The 17,552-nt window shown below is 38.6% G+C and overlaps 1 protein-coding gene across 1 annotated transcript in view; it reads left to right on the top strand.

Annotated features, from left to right (window-relative positions):
* Positions 1–17,552, top strand: part of Niban1 (niban apoptosis regulator 1) — a 140,679-nt gene that overhangs the window by 25,551 nt on the left and 97,576 nt on the right. The window lies entirely within an intron of this gene.

The following is a 17,552-nucleotide window of genomic DNA, read 5'->3' on the forward strand; positions in this document are numbered from 1 at the left end:
AAACACAGACAACAAGTTTGACTGGTCATATCTTGTCTGCACAGAGACCCCATTTCCCCCAGTAAGAAGCGATGACCACCATCCCTTCACTTCCTCCCAGGGCAGTGGCAGGTTTCCTTGTGATAGTGGTCCTTGGATATCTTTTGGAGGTGATTCCCTGATGCTCTATGTGCACAGAGATGGCAATCAGCAATGTCTACAGAGGTTACTATGTAGCTGTTGCATTTGTCAGGGACAAATGTCAGGGACAAATGTCAGGGACAAATGCATGCATGACTTTTCCATATATCCTTTGGGAAGAGTGGCCTATTCACCCCACCTCTTTTTTGTGATAAGCTTAAAATTCTGAGTTTTCTTTTTTCCCTTTGGGTTGCATCAACCACAGTGTCTAGTATAATGTGTAAGAAAATTTGGCATTTAACACATATTTTTAAGTTAATTAATTCATCTAAGATTCCACTAACTATATGAGCAAAATTTTTGAGAGTAATTTTTGAACAACAATTTGCAGTTGCTGTGTTATTGGTGTTAACTTGCTACACTGTATTTCCTTAGCACATTGCAAATATTGAAGCAGCAAGATACATCTTCAACTTCTTAACAAAACGGTTATTTTTCTTTCCTGTGCCATTCAGCATTAACGTGTTCTAGCTCCATTAACCTGAACCTCAAACATAGCCTCTTTGCCTCTATTAGGAAAATAGAAATTTCTCCCTAAGACTTTTTTGTGTTTTATTTTGAGATGGGCTCTCTCCAAGTTGCTGAGGATGACTTGGGACTCGCAGTCCTCCTGCCTCAGCCTACCAAGTCCCTGGGATTACAGTGGTGTACCACCCAACCCTGCGGGAGTCATCAATTTTATTTCTTTGAATATTTTCTATTTTTTTATTATGTTAAAATACACCTAGCATAAAATTTACCATCTGAACACTTTGAAGTGTAGAGTTTAGTGGTACTAAATAGATTCATAGTGCTGTGCCATCCTTACCACGATACATCTGCAAAATGCTTTCATTTTTATAAAACTGTAACACTATAGGAGTTGTCATTTAAGGAACTGAACTTAAGTCTGAACTGAAACATCCATAAATTTTTTTTTTTTTAAATATTTATTTATTTATTTTAGTTTTTGGCGGACACAACATCTTTGTTTGTATGTGGTGCTGAGGATCGAACCCGGGCCTCAGGCACACCAGGTGAGCTCGCTACCGCTTGAGCCACATCCCCAGCCCCAAACATCCATAAATTTTGATGTAATCTCTTTCCTTTGCCTTTCAGGCCAAGGTCATTGTTTCTCCATTCACGGGCTAATGCAAGCTTCCCACAGAATGTATTCTGATCTTTTATTTATTTATTTTTGGTAACAGGGAATTGAACTCAGGGGTATTTAACCCTGAACCCCATATCCAGCCCATTTATTGTATTTTATTTAGAGATAGGATCTCACTGTGTCACTTAGGGCCTCATTAAGTTGCTGAGGCTTTGAAGGTTCGATCCTCCTGCCTCAGTCTCCCAAGCTGCTATGATTACAGGCCTCTGCACCAGGCCTGATCTTCTTTTATAAATGAGAACATCAGGATTGCTAACTTCAGAAGGATGCTTCACAGACATCTAAATCAAAGTGTCTTGGCTTGGTGTCAGGGAATTTGAAGTGACAGAATTTTGTGATTACATTAATTTTTTTTTCTGTATTCAAAGCTTTCAGCAGGCTACTAAAGGGGTGCATGGCCCCAAAAGCTTAACCATTTTTCTCCATATTTTGATTTACTGAAAAAGGTATCACTTTCTCTCCAAAATAAGCAAAACAGTTTGTTTACATTCTCATTGATGTTCTCTTCTTTGCGTGTGACTTTTGTCCTGTTTGGGTTGAGGATTTTTCAAGTCACATGGAAGTGCCTTTCTCATCCTTGACCTGAGAGGAGCTGGCTGAAGTGCCAGAGCAGTTAATGTGTGAGTGTGAGAGATGCTCTGGCCAGTCGTCCTGGGTGCTGGGCTCCTCCGTAGACAGCGTCCAGGAGAAATGGAATGCTTCCACAAATTGCAGCTCTCAGCACATTTCTACTGCACATATATCTATGAAGTTTGGCTTTAAATATGTTGGTAAAGATTTTCTTTAAACAGGTGATGAAATTCATGGCTTTTGTTGATTTCATTTGTGTTCTTTCTGCTGTGCTAAGTGTTTTTGTATTTTATAACCCGCAAAATGTACCTCCTCTTTTATGTTGGAAATAGCTAAATGGATGCAAGAAAGGCATCATTTTCATGCAGGAAGGGGAAAGATAGCATAATTATCATGTTTTTTTTTCCTGTTAGTTTATTATTGTATTTCTTGGCCTACATAACTTTCATGATGAACTCTGTTAATTCCCTCAAATTTTTCTACAGGTCAGTAATTTGTGAGTATTTGAATAAATAACTCAGAAACCTCTGCAAATTTTAAATTGTTTCTCTTACTTTGTGTGTGTGTGCGTGCGTACATGCGTGAGCACGCTTTCCTGGGGATTGAACTCAGGGCCTCAGACATGCTAGGCAAGCACTCTACCATTGAGCTATGTCCCAGCCACTTCATTTGTTTTTGCAAACTGTAGGCATTTTTATGATTCTAAGCACTATCTTAATATAGTCTTTGTTGTTGAGCTCTGGGCCAGGGGAATTTAAGTCAAGATGGGTCCTCTATTTTGTCATCAGCTATCATTACACTGTCTCCATATACTTCTCTATGGTTAAAAACTTCCCTCTTCTTCTGGGAACATCCTTCTCGTGGGAGACACCTGCTCTCTGTACTTCCATGTTGGAGTAACTGAAGACATTGACCCTGTATGACCTCAAAAACCTCAATGACAGACACAACTCTCCTTACCTATAGTATTGTATGCCTTTCTAAGTCCTAGAGATACTTTTTTTTTTGTTTGTGCTCTTTATTTTTTAAAATTTGTTCTTTTTAGATATATCAGTAGACTGTATTTGACACATCATGCATACATGGAGCATAACTTCCTATTCTTGTGGTTGTACATGATGTGGAGTTACACCGGTCGTGTGTTCATATATGAACATAGGAAAGTGATGTCTGATTCATTCAACTGTCTTTCCTATTCATATCCCTCTCCCTTCCCTTCTTTTCCTCTTTGTCTAATCCTAAGTACTATTCTTCTCTCCTCTTCCTTATTGTGTGTTAGTATCCACATATCAGAGAGAACTTTGGGCCTTTGAGTTTTGGGGATTGACTTATTTCACTTAGCATGATAGAGATACTATTTTTTTTTTTAGTTGTAGATGGACACAATACCTTTATTTATTTTTATGTGGTGCTGAGGATTGAACCCAGTGCCTTACCCGTGCAAGGCAAGTGCCCTACCACTGAGCTACAACCCCAGCCCCTTAGAAGAGACACAGTTCTTAATGGAGCTAATACTTTGGGTAACATGTTTCTTAAAGAGAACTGGGAGGATTAGACCTGACTTAGGTCAGAGAACTGCAGCATAGGTGGTAGAAGAATTTGTTACCAATTAGGGTAAATATGGTCTCCTTCGCCTCTGAGCACCTGATCTATTGCTTAACCCCATCTCTCGGCATGTTGCAGGAAGATGCCTATGGGCACCCACCTGTGATATTATTTAACATGGAACTCAGGGAAGCAGTGGTAAATGGTTTAAGCAATGTGAGTAAAGCAATAGTCGGATCGTATGCTGTGTTCCCCTTCTCCTCTCCCCCAGGGATCTGAATTCAAGAGATTCATGGAATCTCTCCCAGATTCTCTAAATAAAAGTGTTGACATTTTAGGTGTTTAACTTTCCTAACTTAGAATAAAACTTGTTGGCATTGAGAAAGAAAGGAATGCTAAATAGCCTCAACTGGCTTCAGTGTGAGTGCTACAATTTCTTTTCTCCTTTCTTTATATTCTCCTCTTTCTCTTTCCTCCTCCTTTTGTGTATCGGATCCCTGAGTGAAGTTTGGGTATTATTATAGGTGATGTCAAGAGCTGATGAAATGTATATAAAAATTTCCCAGAGAGTGTACAAGAAGAGCAAGGGACAGAAAGGATAGAGTGCAGGGTGTCCAGATCTGTATTTGCATGTACTGACTTTGCAGCTAGCTGAGGGGTGAGAGACATCCACCCAGAGAGCCCCTCTCCAGCAAAGTGTGTGAAAAGGCTTTGATGATTCTACTGTATCTTTTCGGTTCAGAAGTAGGAAGGGCCTCCTCACATTTTTACAAGAACCATTTGTCTCTTAACTAAGAGTCCTAAATGTGTGTGAGCATTTTTACTGACAGAATTCATAAGAAAAAAAAATCACTTTGTTTAACTTTCTTGCTAAATATCTGCTTTAATAGTAAGTTAATGAGGACTCATATGATTGTGACAAGGTTTGAAGACAACAGTAGCTCTTTCCCTACTCCTACCAAAATAAATTAGGGGATGCTAATTTACACTACTTAGGGTACCACATATTAGGTGTTTAATATGTTTTCCTCAGAAAAGCATTTAAAAGCAAAAAATCATAAATTGCTCTCTTTCCTATATTTTCAAGCCACTCACCACTCGGTGGTGTGAGGGAAATCTGTGGTATTACACAATTTGAGGAATTCAAAGTTTCAGGTCATTGCTGGGTCTGCTAAGTTCATTTGGGGAGATTTGTTCACTACCATGCATCTTTGTGCCATTCATGATCACTGATTTCTTCAAAGCCAGGTCTTGCAGTGGGCATGGAGACTCTTATTTATCCACTGAGGTCCAGCCACAGTTCTGATGGTGCTGGCCACTAGGGGCTATGGCTGCAGGCTCTCTTGCCAGCATGGTCTCTGAATAACCTCTTACCCACACTGCCCTTTTTTTCAGGGTTAGGGTGTCTCCCCAGAGCCCCAGGTTAGCCCAGGACCCAGGATTTTTATTCACTCCCTCTCACTCTGTCTGGAGATGTGACTTCCTCACTGTTTTCTTCTTTTGGAGAAAACGCTTCAGTCTAACCCATCTCACCAGTACCAGCATTACTGTCTCCACCCTCAGAGCCAAAAATCCTTCCCTTGGTCTTTTGTGTTGTTACCCTCATTGGGTGCTATCCTTTTCCCTCTTTTCTTTAACCAACAAACTTTTTCAAGATTACAACTTTATATTCATGACTTTGATCCTTCTGCCTTACTACTCTGTATTCCTGCCTCTACCTTCACTTGTCCACAAAAACTGCCCACAGATGAATAGTGGCTTCTTTTCATGAAATCCAATTTGCTCAGTTGTCCCTCTCCTTGTCTGTAACATTTGCCACTGTTGAGACCACCATTTTTGTTTGAATCTGTTACTTCCTGTGGTTTCCATGATTGAGGATGACCTCCAGTTTTGTTTCTCCCTTACCAATCTGGCCAATCCCCCTTTCCCACCATCTCTTCCTTTTCTTTCCTTTCCAGATAGGCAGATTATGCTTTTCCAGATTGTGAGATTATTCTAGGCCTTATTCTTCCTTTCTCCTTTCTTCTTACTATTTGATCTCTTGATATCACTACTGTGAATACAGCTCTCAATTGTACACATCCTGGTGGATGATTTTCTTCTGAGTTCAAATTCTGAATTACTGTCTGCTTACTGAATATTTTCTCCTGAAGATCTTCTCAGAGATACTTCCAGAGCCACACATTGGCTACTGAAATAAGCAATCTCTGTCAGAGATGAGTGGAATTTATCCCTGCCCACCAGAGGTGTACGATCTAGTGTGGGAGACAGAGTTCTGAGTGGGTCATAATGAGAGTGGCTGGTACCTACTGAGCCCTGAGCTTGGTGGGCATGGTGCTAAGCCCTTGATGTAACTTATGCTCTGCCATCCTAGCCCGTAGCATCCCATTTGCTAGACAAAGAGATCAAAGTACAGAAAAGTTAAGTCATTGCCCCAAGTGCTTGAGATGACAAGTGGCAACATGGGGTCTTAAAACCCGCCACTCACCCTTAATATTAAGTGATGAATGCATTTAAAATGTGTTCAGAGGGGCTTTGGGAATTCCCAAAAGGAAACTTTAAATTTACCTAAAAAGGTCAGAGAAGGCTTCTTAGAGGAAGCAACCTTTGAATTGAGACTCACAGAAGGAGGAAGGAAGAAAGGAAGTTATTTTAAGCAGAGGAATCTGCACCAGAAAAGGACTGCTGTACTGGGGACAGTAAAAAAAAAAGGGGGGGGGGAGAAGGCTTGGCCTTGTCACCCTCTGTGTTTTTGCTCTGGTGGTTCTCTCTGCCCCAGAGTCTTTCTGCCTTGGTCTCTGCCTTTGGTTATTTCGTCCTGGGAGCACAGCTGTCTTCGGATCTCTGACAGCCTTGTCCGTGGCACTTACCCGGTGCCCAGTGCCTTCTGCCCTGCACTAACTGGCTGCATCTCACCCTGCACTGTGTTCTCCCTTAGAATTCTGAGGCATCTAGGACTGTTACATATAATAACAACTCGACACACTTTAATTGAATGTTGAATGATGTTAATCAGGGCAAGACAAGCAAAATCAGAAAAGTGAGTAAAAATAATCCATAATCCTTCCCAGATGGAATGGTAATCAATTTGCTTCAGGAGTAAATTATCAAATGGGTATGTGATAATGTAACTTGATTTAGCTACTGAGCTGGCTTTTAAACATGCAGCTTCTCCACTGGTCATGGGATATTGGTCATGATTTCTGTGGTAAGCCCTAAAAGCCTACCTTTAAAATTTTGTTTATATTTGGCATCTAAGTCCTCTTAGAACTATATAATTTCTTATGGGTGAGAAATATGCTTTAGCTTCGAACCCCCATCACAATTATTACATGTTCTGAAAGTAAAGCTTAACAGGATCTAAAAATACTTTTCCTAGTGGCTCCATGAGGTCAAGACAACCACTTAAAATCTGAAAAATATGTCCAGCATACTTGTATTGATGTCATAGTTTGAATTTCTTTTAGAGCCCCAAGGAAGGATTTGAGATGAAAGAAAAAAACACACAGAGAACAAGAGAGAGACCAAGAGAGACACAGAGAGAGAGAAAGAGAGAGAGAGAGAGAGAGAGAGAGAGAGAGAGAGAGAGAGAGAGAAGAAAGAAATGTGGAGGTGTCTTTATCTTTTTCTTCTCCATTAGCTGCCTCAAACAGCTCACCACTAACTAGTAAATTCTAAAGTCCTCTAATATACCTCTTCTCTTACCAATTTCCATGTCAATGCCAACTCTATGCTTTTAGGAACCTTTTCCAGGATCGTTGCACCAAATTGTAACTGATATCCACGACGCTCATTTTCGGTGATCTCCAAACCACCCTTGACATGTATAAATCTGAGCATGTGACTTCCCCATTACAGTGTTTCCAATGGCTCTCCATGACCGAGTCCTGCTCACCTCTCTGGCTTTATCTTCTGACTCTCTTTCCAGTCACCTCACGCTCTCAGCCTTTGTCTGGACTGGCCTGACAAACCTCTTCCTCCTGCCAAGTTCATTTCAGGCCTTATGTCTGTCAGTCTTCCCCAGTCCTTCTGCAGCCTCAGAGCTCCTTGCACCTGCAATGTCCCATGTGCTGAACATCTATTATGCTATTTAGTTCCCACAACGGCCTGTTTAGAGTGGACAGTCTTTATCTGCACACTACAGAAAATTGAAGCTCAAAGAACTAAAATAATTTTCCAGAGGTCACACTTTAAGAAAGTAAGTGGTAAACTGGAATTTGAATCCAGTTCCTCAACACGTTGCTCAATTGCTTGAGCTTCCCCCAGCACCCATGTTTCCTTTTATCATGACATTGACTGTTTGCAGTCCTCTCTTTATGCTGCACACATTGAGGGAATCAACTCTCATTTGATATCTTCAGAAATTATAGAGCATTTGGCTCAGGAGAGTGGTGAGGTATGAATCAAACAACATGCAAACAATATACAAACCTCACCTGTCTGTGTATAGTGTAACTTGGTCTTTCCTTTGTGGTGATGCAGAGAAGCAGAAGGGGAAGAAGTAATGGGTACCACTCTCTGGAGCAGAAATGGTATAATAGAAGGTGCATGACCTCTAAAACCACTGTAGGAAGGATTTAAAAATCAGCTACAAAAAGAGAAGTTAGGAGTGAATACCTAATGATCATTTTATTATTTTTGAGTATTTGCATTGCCTAATATTTATTGTTTCCCTGATGAACTTATAATTAATTCCTTATAAAGAAATATTCCTATGTAAGGAGGAAAGATGCATAGAAGGAATGGGAAAAGGATGGAGAAGACTTGGGTCCATATGAGACACTGGGTTACTTTATTTAAAAATATTTTTATATTAACAGTGGAGATGAATTTTCTTAATAAGGTGCTTTAGGTTGAAGAATGTCTCCCAAGGATGGTCCTAACCCATGGAACCTGGAAATGCTACCTTATTTGGGAAAAGTGTCTTTGCAGATGTGATAAAATTAAAAATCTTGAGATGAGGCTATTAAAATACATTCACATGTATCTTCATAAGAGAAGGAGATCAGTTACACACACACACACACACACACACATTCAAGAAGCCAATGTGAAGATTGAGGCACTATACAGTAATGTAGCCACAAGCCAAGGAGTGCCTGCAGCCACCAAATATGAAATAAGTCAGGAATTCTCCCTTAACACATCTGGAGGGAATGTGGCCCTCTAGAGGTTGGTGGGACTGCTGATACCTTGATCTCATCCCAGTAATACTGATTTAGATTATTGGCCTCTAGACCAGTTGGCCTTTAGGATTTCAGCTTTTTTTTTTTTAATTTAGATTTTGAAATATTTGAATGTACACAATAAGATATCTTTGGACTTTAGACCCAAAGCTAACCACAGGATTTACTTATATTCCATATATACCTTATATGTATAGCCTGAAGGTAATTTTATACAATTTTAAAAAATAATTTTGTGCAGGGAATGTAATTTTGTACTTATAGTGTCATGTTGGTGCTCAAAAATTTTTGATTTTTTAGGACTTCAGATTTTTGTATTAGAGATGCCCAACTTAAATGAAAAATATGAAGCCCAAGAGAGCTCTGTGTCATCCCTCTATGTCATCCCTGTTTCTCTTGGGAAACTGTCTACTTTCTTTTTTTTTTTTTAAACAGTTTTTTTTTTAGAGAGAGAGGGGGAGAGAGAGAGAGAATTTTAATATTTATTTTTTAGTTTTCAGCGGACACAACATCTTTGTTTGTATGTGGGGCTGAGTGTCGAACCCGGGTCACACGCACGCCAGGCTTGAGCCACATCCCCAGCCCCAAACTATCTACTTTCATTCTCTTGGAGATCAAAGACAGGAAGAGCCTACCTCTAGAACTATACTCCTGGAGTTAGTGAGCTCTCCTATCGTTCTCTCTCTATCAGGATCCCGATTCTAGCATCCACCATAGTGTAGGCCCAGCATATATGCATTTTCTCGGGTGAATAGTATATGACTTTCCCCATCTGATGAGGATTATCTGGGAACAGGGCTGTATCTGGATGAGGTCAGTTCTGAGAGGGCAAGCTCATTTTACTTAATTAGTTTAGCATAAATGTAAGCCTTTAAGTAGGCGCTTAGCTTTCTCTTATTTTTGCACCATCCTAAGAATACGTAGAATTAGATGACAGCTTTGGCTTCTTCAGACTCTGAAGTCCTGTTACTCTCTCATTGGTCTCCATTTACGTTCACCTGAGACTGTAGCTCTTTCTTGTGTGACCTTCTGCCACCAGATCCAAGGTGAACTCTCTCTCCCCGTATAAGTTCCTGGAGAAGGAGGTTTTATTTTTCATTCTGGATTCCAGGTCAAAGTTAAAAACAAACAAACAAACAAACCTCAGTTGGTGTCATTGGATTTTGGAATTTACTCAATTAGGCTTTCTTTTCCCAGGTACCTACATTTACCCCAAATTATGACCACAGCTTGATCAAGCCAGGTTGAATTCTTACAAACCACTATTCCATTTTCTGCATTTTTCCCTTTTAATTCATTTCTATCATGTTGCTTACTTTAGATCTTCCATTCTCAATCATTTCCATCAATTATTACCTCTTTTGAGTCCACAGTATATCCACATACATTCTGAGATTCTTCACTGTTCTCATCTTTCTCATCCCAGTTTCCATTGAGAGTTCAATTCGCCTCCACCTCTCACAATGTCAAGGAGGCCAGTTGGTCCTCAGACTCCCACCTCTGCACCATGGGATTGGAATACCTGGAACACAACTAAACACACTTTGAGTACCTGCTCTAAGCCAGACATTCTATAGCGAGTGTTCAAACTGATTGTCAGTCATAAAATCCAAGTCTTGTTCATTGTGAAGAGAATAGGTAAGGTAACCACACCATTGTAAGATGAAGTAGGTGTTTCTGTTGATGGAAATAGCCTCAGGTACAAAGTCAGTAGACCTAAGATATGGTCCCAATTATGATATTTGCCATGAGTGTAAATTTATGAGGATTAGTTTTTTAATACACCCAGAGAGTCTAGGGAGACGCTACTTTGGAAGGTGTGTGGATTAAATGGTGTAAGTATACATGGAAGTGTCTAGTACTATCCCTGGTTCATAACAGGAGATTGGCCAGAGGTTCTAAAATAGCAGAGAAGGGGATTCAAAGGAAGGAGAGATCACTTGAGGTTGAGAGGATTCAGAAGGGCTTGTGGAACATGTGGCATTAAAGAGATGTCAGACTGGTGGATCCTCAGGGAAGGAGACTTCTGTCTTAGATTTTACCTATCCTTAATATTCTACATAGACACTGGGATTACCTTTTCCATAACTCATTTCACAATTAGATGTTATGTTTCAAATTTTGCAAAAGGTAACCCTGATGTGCAGGGTTACCTATACTTCACATAAATCAGTCGTACCAGCTTCTCATTGCTTTGACATTTCTTGCATCTGTTCTGAGATATTTAGCACTTTGGCCTGCTCTTATGTATTGCTTGGCATGAGATAGACAATCTTTTGCACATATCTCTGTAGCCAAGTGCAACTCAGCTCCATTTATCTGTTGTTCAGATGCCACAAAATTATTGTTGCTTTTTAGTAAAATAGTGAGTGGTGGAATTCTTCCAAAGACAAATGTTTATTCCACTAATATTGAATTTATCCATTTTCATGCCTTTCTACTTACATGATAATTTTTTGTTTCAAGTTTGAATCACTGTAATTTTTAAAAGACATGTAAAATGGCAATTAATTGAACACAATTAAACAAAGCTCAGTTACGATGCCAGCAATATGAATGCCTATGACCAAGTTTTGTGCACATGCGACTACTGATAACAACTGGTAGAAGGCAGTTTAAGACTGCATTGATTATAAAACACACTCCCAAATTATAGATGTTAAAATGGAAATAAAATATGCGTCTTAGAAACAATGGAATACACGGACTTTAGAATGTGCCCTTGGGCCCCTCTACCTTTTGCTAAAGTATTTGATTTATCTTTCAGCTACTCAATTGGTTGAACTATAGCATATCCCTTTGTGGCTCTGGTTTCCTGATGTGCACTAATGTACCCTCTAACCATAATGGATGTTTGGTGGGTACATTCATCTTACCAAAGGGCTATGCCAGAAGGGAGGCTGGTGCCCTGAGCATTCATGACCTTGAACCCTGTTTCTCCTATCTGGTGCATGAGGAGGCACCGTTTACATATTGGTTCTTGCTTCCGTTCACCTGTTACATGTACCAGTTAGGAGTTTGTTTAATGGATGATTTTGTGATTTTGTTGTGTGTTTACTTCTTTTTTGTTTCATTTTGTTTTTGTACTGGGTATTGAATTCAGGGGCTCTTGACCACTGAGCCACATCCCCAGACCTATTTTGTATTTTATTTAGAGACAGGGTCTCACTGAGTTGCTTTAGCACCTTGCTTTTGCTGAGGCTGTCTTTAAACTCGAGATCCTCCTTCCTCAGTCTCCTAAACTGCTGGGATTACAGGCGTGTGCCACTGCACCTGGCTTCTGCTTACTTCTTGATGGTTCACATTTCATAAATCATATATTCTTGTATTGAAATCACATCACTTACCCTCCTTGAGCCAGTTTCATTCTTACATTTTGAGCTTGCTCATCTCAGACATCCCTGTACTACAGAGTGTGCCTACAAATAGAGATGTGGGAAACCTGCCAAAAGAAATCAGACTGTCATTCTCCTTCTCTTCCAGGCAGCAGGTTGATAGATATATCTGTCTGTGTTTTGGCAGCCTTCACTCTGAATTGAACAGATTTCAAACTTTCCTCTCAGCAGTGTACCTAGAGCTAATCTCTGAAGACTTATTTTATTGCTCATTTGCAAAATGAATAGATTTGAGTTTTACCCTATCCATTTTCTTCTAGTTGCTTACTGGTAAAAGAAATACTGAGTAGGAAGTTATGAAAGAGGATAAAGCAATGCTCAGCAAACTAGACAGTCCTGAAAAGTCTGCAAGACACAACCTGGAAGGTAAACATCCCATGGCTCTTATTCCTGGCAGTCAAGGTCATTGCAACTTGAGCAAGACAACTTCAGCATGAGTGGACTGATCCTTTGGGTGTTCTCTGGGGCTGGAAGATTTCTTAATTCATGCCTTTGGTCTTACTTCTACTGCCATCTTAAGAGGATTGCTTTTGTTCTAATCTACTGAGTGCTGGTTAGATGGTGAAATGTGAGGTTTACAATCCTAAGCATGATGTTTAGTAGAAGTTATACAAATCTTTCTGTGATCTACCAGGTATACTCTAAAATTTTGATTACACCTTAGTTTATCTGAAAAAATTAACTAATTCTTTTACATATATATATATATAATATTTATATAATATATATTATATAATATTATGTATATTATATAAATATATTATATTTTATACATTACATATTATATAAATAAATATATACATATATGTATATATTTAGTTGTAGAAGGACACAATAACTTTATTTTATTTTTATATGGTGCTGAGGATCAAACCCAGTGCCTCACATATGCCAGGCAAGCATTCTACCTCTGAGCCACAGAATTGTATAACAATTCTTTTTTTTTTTGTTGTTATGTTAAGTTTGAATAAACAAAGTTTACATTTAAATGTATAATCCTTTTTATGGAGAAAAGAAGACATACTTTCAGAGGGAAATTCTTTTTTTTGGGGGGGGGTACCAGGGATTGAACTCGGGGCACTTGGCCACAGAGGGAAATTCTTATGCTAATGAATTTTATGTCTTAAAAAGTAAGTGTCTGAAAACATATTTCTTCTTCTTTGAGAAATAAAAAAGCCCAGGAAGTTGCTATTTACAAAAAATAAGTGGCAGAGGCCTTTCTTTCACACTTTTAGAAAATCAGACTTACTAAATATCACTTAGTAAGTCAAAACAAAACACTACTTCGAAGCACTTAAAATACTATTATTTTGAGGGAACAAAAAATTTAATATTTTATATTTTTATATAAATATTAAATATTTTGAGGGAACATGAATATTTAAATGAGAACAAAAGTAAGTAAGTATTTGTTACAAAAGTATTTGTTAGATGGACTGTATTAGTTTTTTTCAATCTGGATTTTCTGGTGTGAAAAAATATTTCATAGTGTGATCATGATTATGAACATTTGTTACAAATCACTGAATTTTACTCTTAAACTTGGTGAGTTTTTTGGTATAAATCATATTTCAGTAAGGCTGACAGAAAAAATAAAGTGCTTTGGGACTTAGCAGAGGACTGGATGGAATTCCAAGGAAGGGAGTTTCTATGGACAAACTATGACACCAACGTAAGAGATGAGAAGAGAGGTTATTTTAATCAAAAGCCAAGTGTAATGAAACTGTTAGGAAAATGATTCAAGATCTGTGCCTTACATGCATCCCATGAAAATGAGAGGGGTACAAAAGGTAATCAGTGAGAGAGTCAAGTGGTGTGGAAGGTAGTTCCTTCAACTCCCATGAATTAATTTGCCCTAATTAGGTGCACGTAAGGAAAATCTAATGTATTTCAAAAGGATCATGTTTGAAAATTGTAATATGAAAGCAAAAATGAGAAGAGAAACAGATAAGCCCATGTTGATTTTATTGTACAATAAATGGTTCTTTAGGGGCTGGGGATGTAGCTCAAGCGGTAGCGTGCTCGCCTGGCATGCGCGCGGCCCAGGTTAAATCCTCAGCACCACATACAAACAAAGATGTTGTGTCCACCAATAACTAAAAAATAAATATTAAAAACTCTCTCTCTGTCTCTCTCTCTCTCTCTCTCTCTCTCTCTTCTTTCTCTTAAAAAAAATGGTTCTTTAAAATTGGGACTCCAGGCTTCAAATAATCATAGTTCAGAGTCATATAGTTTAGCTAAATCAACTACTTATTTCAACTGTCTGGCCTCAAAAATGATGGCAGAATTGATGCTATTTTGAGGATTACCATTGATTGCTACCCTTGAAATTATTGGATTGATTACACCTTACCTGGCAGTTAATAGACCACCCATTTGCCTTGATTTTTAAGTACTTAGTTAATGATATGTAATATGTAATTTGGGCAAATATTGTATGTTCTCTAAGCAGGTTATTACTTTGTACAGTTTCCTTGGAGAAAATTTCTTTTATACCCACTTAAAAGTAAGCTATGTCTGTATGGCATATCGCTTTATAAAAACAGAAGCAAAAATAATTTATCTATGAGCTATTATCCAATGACAATCACTGTTATCATTTTGATGTATTTCCTTCCAGTCTTTTTTCTGTACATAGTTGATTTTGTTTCTTTTATTTATTTGTGATCTTTCTCTATGAAAGTCTATGCTCACTTTTTTGTTTTTTTTTTTCTTTTTCTTTCTATGGTACTAGGGATTGAACTCAGGGGCACCCAACCACTAAGCCACATCCCCAGTCCTGTTTTGTATTTTATCTAGAGACAGGGTCTCACTGAGTTGCTTAGCACCTCGCCTTTGCTGAGACTGTCTTTGAACTCAAGATCCTCCTGTCTCAACCTCCCGAGCTGCTGGGATCACAGGCATACACCACCACGTTCAGCTGTTTTTGGTTATCTTTATGATGCATTTTTACATGTTTGATTTTTCTTTTTTACAAATATCCTTTTAATTGTTCCATTCGGTTTAAAATATGCCATACTTTACTTCCCTAATCTTGCTTTTTCATACTGTATTACACATAATGAAATCTAAAAACACATTTTTTTTGAGAGAAAACTTTTATTTGCTTTAACTTTTATAACTTTAAAGCAGAAAGTTACTAAATTCTACAATTATGGTATCTAGGCTCAATCTATTGAATTTTAAATAGTCATAGGTAATTGTAATAAAAGAGATGATCTTATTTTCTTGAAGATGTTTCCCTTAGGTTATTATTTGATGATTTACATGCACTTGATAATAAACTTTAAAAGGGTTTTACATATAATACACCTTCTGTCTTTGTGGTCTCTATGGGTTATTTTCTTGAACTCTCCCCAAATAGCCATAAATGACTAATGGATGGGGCTGGGGTTGTGGCTCAGTGGTAGAGTGCTTGCCTAGCATGTTTGCGGCACTGGATTTGATCCTCTCAGTACCACATTAATAAATAAATAAACAAATAGGTTATGCTGTCCATCTACAACTACAAAAATAAAAATAAAAATGGGTGTACTTCATGTCTTGTGATAGACCAGTCACAGGCTCTGAGTTTCTTTCTTAAAATAAGACCCTTGATTTTCCATTTTTATACATCTTGTGGGTTTCCTACTCCTCAATGCCCTTGAGTTTAAGGCTCAAAACTACTTCCTCTTTAAAGTTTGCCTCATTTCCTGTCCATTCATTTCCCTGACTTTGGTTGGCAGATCTTATTTAACAAGTAAGATCAATCAATCAATCTATCTCTATATCTATCTATCTATCTATCTATCTATCTATATTTTCCTTCCTATCCCTGGATAATTGAGTGAAACAAAGCTTTTCATCTCTTTCCCTTGTAAGGAAATTTCCTTCCACCTGGAGATTGATTTTGAGTATGTGTGATTAAAAAAATTGGGGAGGATTGGTTATTAATTAGAGTTTGTTTTGTGTGTTTACTTCTTTACATGTGGGTTATCAAGGAGCAGGTGACTCAGAAGGCACTGTGTACTCACATGCACTTTACACTTATCACCAAGGGTGTCTACCCTGCCACCCCTGGGGCATCCTTCACCTGCTGCCATCTCTCACAGGTAGACCAAAGCTGCAAATGAAAAAGAGCAAAACGGATGAAAAGGTAGCTCACTTCTTTTCTTCTGAAGGGTTGTTCTTTTAAAAGTTTTTTTCCAAAATAAATTTGAGTATTTTCTTCCCTAGCAAGTAAATAATGTCTGATATTCAGACAGTTTAAAGCTGATTCTTTTCCTCACACACTGAGTTGGATTAAATTAACCAAGTTGTGTGTGAGTGTGTGCGTGTGTGTATGTGTGTATGCATGCACATGTCACATAAGCAGTATCTTCATCTAAATTTAACCTCAAAGCTTTCTTGGTAAATGTGTGGCTTTGATTCTTTTCTCTCAGTGGGACAGTGAGCTTCAGATAGGATTTGGAGAAGAGGAATCAAATGCTCCCTGTGAGAGCTGCTCTCCTGAGCCCCAGGAGGGGAGCAGGTCTGCTTGGTTTACCTCCAGGTCAGGACAGACCAGTTGATACCAGATGTTAGAACACTTAAGTTACTGATCATCTTTTTTCCAATTTGTCTCATCCTAAATCCCTGTATTTTAAAACATATTGCTTTAGGATGAGTCTTCCTAACACATTATTATTTATTTGAAATCTTTCTGGTCCTCTAATGAAGGGAAAATAAATTCACAGTATATATAAGAAACAGACAGGTTTGGAATGGAGTTTTCTGAAGAATTTCAGAGGTACTACTCCTAAGTGTAAACATTGATATAAATGTTCCATTCATGTGGAAAATTCATTTTCCATTTGCTTTCCTTCAAGTCCCATGGTGGAGGAGTTTGGGAGGGTATATAAGGAAACTGCACTTGATATAAGCTAATATTTGCAATGTCAATTCATCAAATATTTATGGAGGAATACTTTGTGCCTGGTACTGACCTCAAGGTTCTCAGGGACAAAGACGAGTAGTGATTGTTCAGTGAGCTGATGTACTAGAGGAAAAGGGCATGTGACTATATCACTAAACTACAGTGTAGAAATGGGCCCAGGTGGGGGTGGGGCGGTTCAGGTAAAAGCCAGTGTAAACATAGAAAGGGAGCAATTAATTATGACTGAGGTGGTGGGTGAAGGGACGTCAGGAGAAGCTTCAGAGTAGATGATCCATTGACTTTGAAGATCAACAGCAGTTTGCCTGGGTCTGTGGGTTCCAGGAAGAGGGAACATTTCTCAAGGTGCATTTGAGAGATATTTCCAAGGTCAAATGGGCATGCTTTATTGATTGTGGCACCAAAAGGAGGAAAGTAAAGGAAAATTCTGAAATGCTTGCTGCAGGCACCCAGGTGATGGTGAGTCTGTTAACTGAGAGATGGGAGCAAGTTTGAAGTGCCTGAAGGAGATGAGTGCTTCTTTTTCTTCAGGGCTTGAGCAAATTTGTGGGTTAAAAAACCAGTAGAGAAGGAGATAATGATGATCCAAGAAAAAGGAGATGATCGATAGGGTG

Source organism: Marmota monax, unplaced genomic scaffold (assembly GCF_021218885.2).
Source record: "Marmota monax isolate L192 unplaced genomic scaffold, Marmota_monax_Labrador192_F-V1.1 WCK01_AAM20220418_F8-fsc00250, whole genome shotgun sequence".
Lineage (NCBI taxonomy): Eukaryota > Metazoa > Chordata > Mammalia > Rodentia > Sciuridae > Marmota > Marmota monax.